Source organism: Dasypus novemcinctus, chromosome 27 (assembly GCF_030445035.2).
Source record: "Dasypus novemcinctus isolate mDasNov1 chromosome 27, mDasNov1.1.hap2, whole genome shotgun sequence".
NCBI lineage: Eukaryota > Metazoa > Chordata > Mammalia > Cingulata > Dasypodidae > Dasypus > Dasypus novemcinctus.
The window spans coordinates 11,031,636-11,037,938 of NC_080699.1; positions in this window are offsets into that span (position 1 = coordinate 11,031,636).

Here is a 6,303-nt window from a genome sequence, read left to right on the forward strand (position 1 = left end):
GGAGTCCTTCGTAAGTGGGATGAAATTCAGAGAGGACGCCGCAGCAGGCGAGAAGCCGGCCGTTAGTGGAAGCCGAAGAGTGGAGAGACCAGAGGATTCCGCCGTGTGCCTAGCCAGGTAACACGGAAGGGCCGAGAACTGTCAGCAGACAGCCCCAGCACACCACAGTCTTTGGAAAGAAAGCACTGCCTTGATGACACATTGATTTGGACTCTTTCCCAGCCTCAAAAATGAGTGAATAAATCCCCATTTTTAACCTGACCCATTTCAGGGTATTTGCTTGAGCAGCCAAGGAAACAAAAACAGTTCATTTCCCTGCTTGGGATCCTGAGGGCAGGGACATTTCTGAGGAGCTGGTCCCTGTTGGGTTTGTATAAACTAGATGTAGCATACATACATATATATATATATATATATATATATATATATACATATATATATATATATTTTTTTTTTTAAGATTTATTTTATTTATTTTTCTCCCTTTCCCTCCTGTTGTCTGCTCTCTGCGCCCATTCACTGTGTGTTCTGGCGGCTCTAGGAAACTGTGCCTCTTTTTTATTGCATCATCTTGCAGCGTCAGCTCTCTGTGTGTGTGGCACCACTCCTGGGTGGGGTGCACTTTTTTCATACAGGGTGGCTTTCCTTGTGGGACACACTCCTTGCACATAGGGCTCCCCTACGCAGGGGACACCCCTGTGTGGCACAGCACTCCTTGCACATGGCAACACTGCTCATGGGCTAGCTTGCCACACAGGTCAGGAGACCCTGAGTATCGAGCCCTGGATTCTCCATATGGTAGATGGATGCTCTATCAGTTGAGCCACATCGACTTCTCCATAAATTTTACTAACTTCCCATTGGGCAAAATCTAGTCATATGGCCAAAGCTAGCTGCAACAGAGCTGGTAGGGAAAATTCTTTAGCTGAACGGAAAGTGACCAACTGAAAGCTTTAATACTGTAGAAGTAGGGGAGACTGATATTGGGGCGACAATCAGCACCATCAATCTGCCATAGGTTTAGAAGTGACCTGACAGATTCATCCTCGGGCCAGGCAACTTAAAGCAGCAGGAGGCTATTAGGTGGCCCTGTAACTCAAAGAACTCTTGCACCTATTCCCATTATGTTAGTCATGCGCCCGTTGCCATTTATGGTGGGCACAAATCCTGATTTCCCTGGTGTTCCGGTATCCTGCTGGGTTAGCACATCTTCTCATGTTCAAACACCCCAGTTTGGCACTCAGATTATGTAGTCATCTTATCTGTGCTGCCAAGCCCTTCCCTACACAACCACGTCCTTCCACCATCCCAAGCTGTAAAGCAAGACCAGGTTAACCACTTATGAGAAGTAGACCTGGGGCACAATTTCTAACCTCTACCAGAGAAGTATGGCTTTCTTGCCAATAGGAAATACCCTTTACAAGGGAGGAAAATTTACCAGAAGTTTTGCGCACTGTACTTATTTTGTGTCCTATGTCAACCCTGAGTCATTAAGATTGGCTAATTTTAAGAAGGTATGGCTTAGACTAAATTTTAGTTTATTTTTATAAAACATGGAGCATGACTACACATGCATGTGGGCACAGAATGCCTGCTTTGCTTAGAATTTGGCTCCCCTTCCCTTGCTAGCATCTATCTAGCACCTCTCTTGGACCAGAAGTTCTGGGTTTTATTACTCTTTAATTTCATGGAATAACACCTTTTATGGAGCTAGGACTTTTGCACAGACTAAAGACAAGATTGTTTACCTCCTGTGGTGTAAGGTTTAACACAAGCATCTATAGGTTCAAAGATACAAATCAAATTCTCTACAACACAGCAGCAGGATTCAAGTTAGTCTTCATATCTACCTGGAGTGCAGTTAAGACATTTCCACCAATTAAGTGAGGATCACCTTCTGGAGAAAGTCGTCTTTATCTGGCAGAAGAACATAAGTCATTAGGTCTCCTCTAGATCTTTTCTTTCAGAAAAAAAATCAGTTTATCACATTATCTCCTTGTCATATTTGTAGACACATAATGTGGCCCTTGGAGGGAAGGGGTATATATGTATATAATGAAGTGTATGTAAAAGGAGACAAGGAGCAATGGTTATACCTTAAGAGTTATACAAGGAAGGAAGATCTCAACTGATTGTAGACACCAAAGAAAAAGTGACTGGGGATCAGGACAAAGAACTGGGCAAGTCAAAGTATCTGCCATTCAGGATTGTCTAGAAGATGGTGCAGAAACAAATGACCTTAAAGCCCCACTATGCTTGTTTCTCACTCATACTACACATCCATTGTGTTTGGGATACCTACTTCTATCCCTTTCTCCCTTCCTCTGGGCTTAGGCTGAAAGAGAAGTCTTTTTCTGGAACATTCTCATTCATCATGAAGAAAGGAATAAAAGAGATTTCTAAGTGTGCACTGGTTCTAAAATCTTTTTTTACATGACACCCTTTAATTTCCACTCACATTTTACTGGCCAAAGCAAGAACCCTCCTAAAAGTTCAACAGACCCTGGATATACAAGAGCAGAACACAGAGAGGGCACTAACTATGGATGAATGGTAAGCCAATCTACCACCAAGGGAGAGAGAAGAGTTTAAAACACATCTCAGTTATTCTCTATGAGAATTTAATGCCTATCAGTTTATGAACCTTTATTATGCACCAGACACCACGCTTAGATGATCACATGCACTATTTCATATAATCCTTATAACATTCCTATAAATACTCTCATTGGATGCAAATACTTTTATTATCCCCATGTTATACATTTTAAAAACTGTAATTTAAGAGTTTAAGTAACATAAAAAGTTGCTCAAAAATCATAGCAGAGAGGGAACTTGAGCCTAGGACTACTTGCTTTACATGGATGTCCTGTGTTCTTTGAGGGGTGGAAGGATAAAAAGACTCATTCTTTTCACAATTGTGAGTGAAAAACAGACTTAGCTACAGAGAAGAGATGCATTGCAATGAGATAAATGCTGAGGAAATTAGTTTTATCAAATCGTATAGGAACAGGGCTTGTACTATTCAGGAACATTCTACACATGGCAGGGACTCAACCCATTGCCTTCAAGCAGAGGATTAAAGAAAAGAACAGAGAGAAAGACCTGGAACTCAGGGTCATTTTCATATTCCACCTTGTAGAGGAAGTAAGTGCTGTGAGAAAAACTGGTGTAGATCTCAGAACCCTAGTCATGAGCCCCAAAAGGGCTCAGTGCAGGTGAGTGCCTAGAAAACCTACTCTTGCCCCCTGGAGGTGATAGAATAAAGGATTGATGAGAGGCAGGGTCCCCAGAACGTCTTCCTTTAGGGAGAACAGACACTGAGCACTAAGTGCACACCCCACTGGTCTGTGCTTTCCTCCAGGTTCTTGACAGCCCTTTCCCATGATAGTGTCCACCAGAGGTCAAAGCAGGTCCACTGCTGTGCCATTTTCGTCCCCTTTTTCCATCTCCTCTGATTTAGCACTCCTTTCTCTGCCAAGCCACTGAGTACATCCTTGCTCACTGACTCAGTGGAAAGGACCTGATCTACTGGAAGCAATAAATTGCCTTAAGTAACGGGTATAGTGGGAGGCGTCATCCATTCCCTTCACATTTCTTTTCTGGGCCCCTCAAGAATGGCCCGTAAGCAGTTGAATTAGCCCCTTTTCCTCTCTCTCCTTCCTGAGGCCTTCTGTTCCCGGGCCCTAGTGCTGTCAGCACTGTGCAGCTGTGTTTACCAAGTGCCAGCCACTCTCTCCTTGGACTCCATCCGTGAGTCATCTGTTAAAGTCGCAGCACCCACACTCCACCCAGGAGAGGCCTCGGTTCCAAGGACCCTTCCTGATCTCCTGATGGGGGTGAGGAGATCCCCAAGGCTTTCCTTTGGAGGCCAGCACCCATGGTCCTTTTCCCTTGGTGGACGATGGGACGAAGACACGACAAAGCAGGTGACCTCTCGAGAAATCAGAGCCACTCTGCAGTAACAAATACATCACCACCCTCTTCTGAAGCCTCAGTGGGCACTTGCTCATTCTCCCTCCCAGCCCTCCATCAGGAGCCAAGGGAGAAGCGCCTCCAGACCACGGGGGAGCAGGGGGGGCAGGCAGCTCTCTGCTCTGGAGGGCTGCCCTTTCCTCCAGGTCTCTGCTCCCCTCAGCCTTCATCCCTTCCTCCTGCTCTCAGCCACTTGCAGGAAACATCTTTGAAAACAGAGAGTCTTTCCCAAGGATTTCCTCAAACATCAAACCTTTGAGCAGATCGTAAAAGGCACATCAGTCAGGGCTCAACCCCCAAGTCCTGGGAAAATAAAGGATAAATGAAAGGCGAAGGATACAGGCCCTTTCGTTTTGATCAGTGTGATTATATCTTTTTACCCTTTTACTTTACACCTTCTGTGGAAAACTCATCAAATTCACACCTTCTCCCTAATTACATTCTATATGATTCTTCTCTTCTCCAGGTTCAATCCCATCTAGGATTTGGAAAAGGACAAACCAGCCCTGCACACTCTTATACCGGAATCTTGCTGAGATGTAGTTTTTCAGGAGCATTTTCTCTGAGAAGAATGTAAGGCAAGAGAGGAAGTTCACTCTTTGTATTCCAAAGAAAGAGAAGAGAGAGGCAGGGAATACCGAGAAATCAAGAGACAGTTGGGTGAAGCTGATTAACCTGACACACTTGGGAGGTTGCAGAGGTGGGAGAATATCGTCTGGATTTGACTTTGTAGGGCTACAAAGAAGCCAGGTTTGAGAGAAGATGATCAAACATTAGATGGTGGCAGATAGATGGGATGAATTTAGCTCATGAGATGGAGCCCAGATGGAGGCTCTAAGTGACACATCTGAAGAACGTTTTCATTACTGTGTGAATAACGGGAGGATTAAGGTGTGGGAGCAGTCTAGGAAATCAGACTTCGGAATTTCCTTTTTGCTTTTTGGGGTAAGATATCTTAAACCTTAAGACTAATTAGCAAACGAAGCCTTGATTTTGTCCACGCTTTTTCATGTGTGCAGCTGTCTTGCAGCCACCTGCGGGCAGCTTTCACCAACTGAGAATATACAGGTCCGAGCTACGCATGCGGGAGCAGGATCACCTGAGAGGCTGTTAGGACAACTCCCCCCAAATTAGGTACGTTGTCTGAATGTGAAATCTGTGCTACTGAGGCTTCTTTTGTCTAACTAACGTGGTGCTTTATAAATTGAGATGTTGATAGGTTTTTCCAAGAACATAAATGAGTCATTTATGTTCTTTACATAAATGACATAAATGAGTCATTTTTCCTGTATGAGGAGGAATATAAAGTACATAATCATTTGAACAGGGTGTTCCTTTAAAAAGCTATTAAGATCATACATCTCAAGTCTGGTTGAATGGCAACTTAACAGTGTGTCTGGCAATGCGATTTTGTTTCTTAAGGCTTCTCAGCCATACTTTCAGTGGTCAGGAAATTAAATACTTTTGCACTACAAAAACATCATCCACCATCCTTGCTATTTCTGCTTACTCTAGGAAGTGGATTCTTAATCTTTCATCACTGTCTGAATCGCAAAATTTCAAGGTAGGTTATTCTTTAATCGTTTACCATGTGACTTGTTAACTTTGAAAAAAAAAACTGAGATCCTGAGAAATAAGACAAAGAAATTCAAGGAAGAAAAAGTTAAGTTGATAATTTAGAAACAGATATAAAATGTCTTCTAAGTTTAAATATTATATATACACAGACATAGATGTATATGTGTATATAAATATATAATTCATTCTTAGTCATGGTAATTATAGTAATTTTTATATTTTTTATAAAACAGTAATTTTATAATAATTTTTATTTCTATGGCAAGAGTTCAAAAAAAGAGTAAAGACACTGTGACAATATGATTTTATTGTCTCAAAACAATACAGTATCATCATGGAAAATTTGAAAACTGTGAAATTTTAAACAGAAGAGAAAAAAAAATCCACTATATGCATATATTGCATTTTCTATATTTATTTGTTTTTCAAAAGCATAATAATGATAAAATTGTACGTATGTATTATTTTTAATATAAGAGCTGCTATGCTCTCTATGCATTAGTGTCAAGCACAATTAGGCAGGTGCTTTAGTGGTTTGGGTTGATCTTTTTAACTTCGACATGTTTTCCTTTTCTCAGAAGTTAAATCCGCTGCCTGTCTGCCACAAAGTGTTTGTGTAAAAATCACCTAACGTTTTTAAAGCTTTCTGAGTTGCTAAGGACAGAGGGTACTAAAAGTACTGTAATGCCTCTAAGCCATGTTAACTTGATAGGAACTGGAATTAATGACCTAGATCCTCTTCTCTCACTT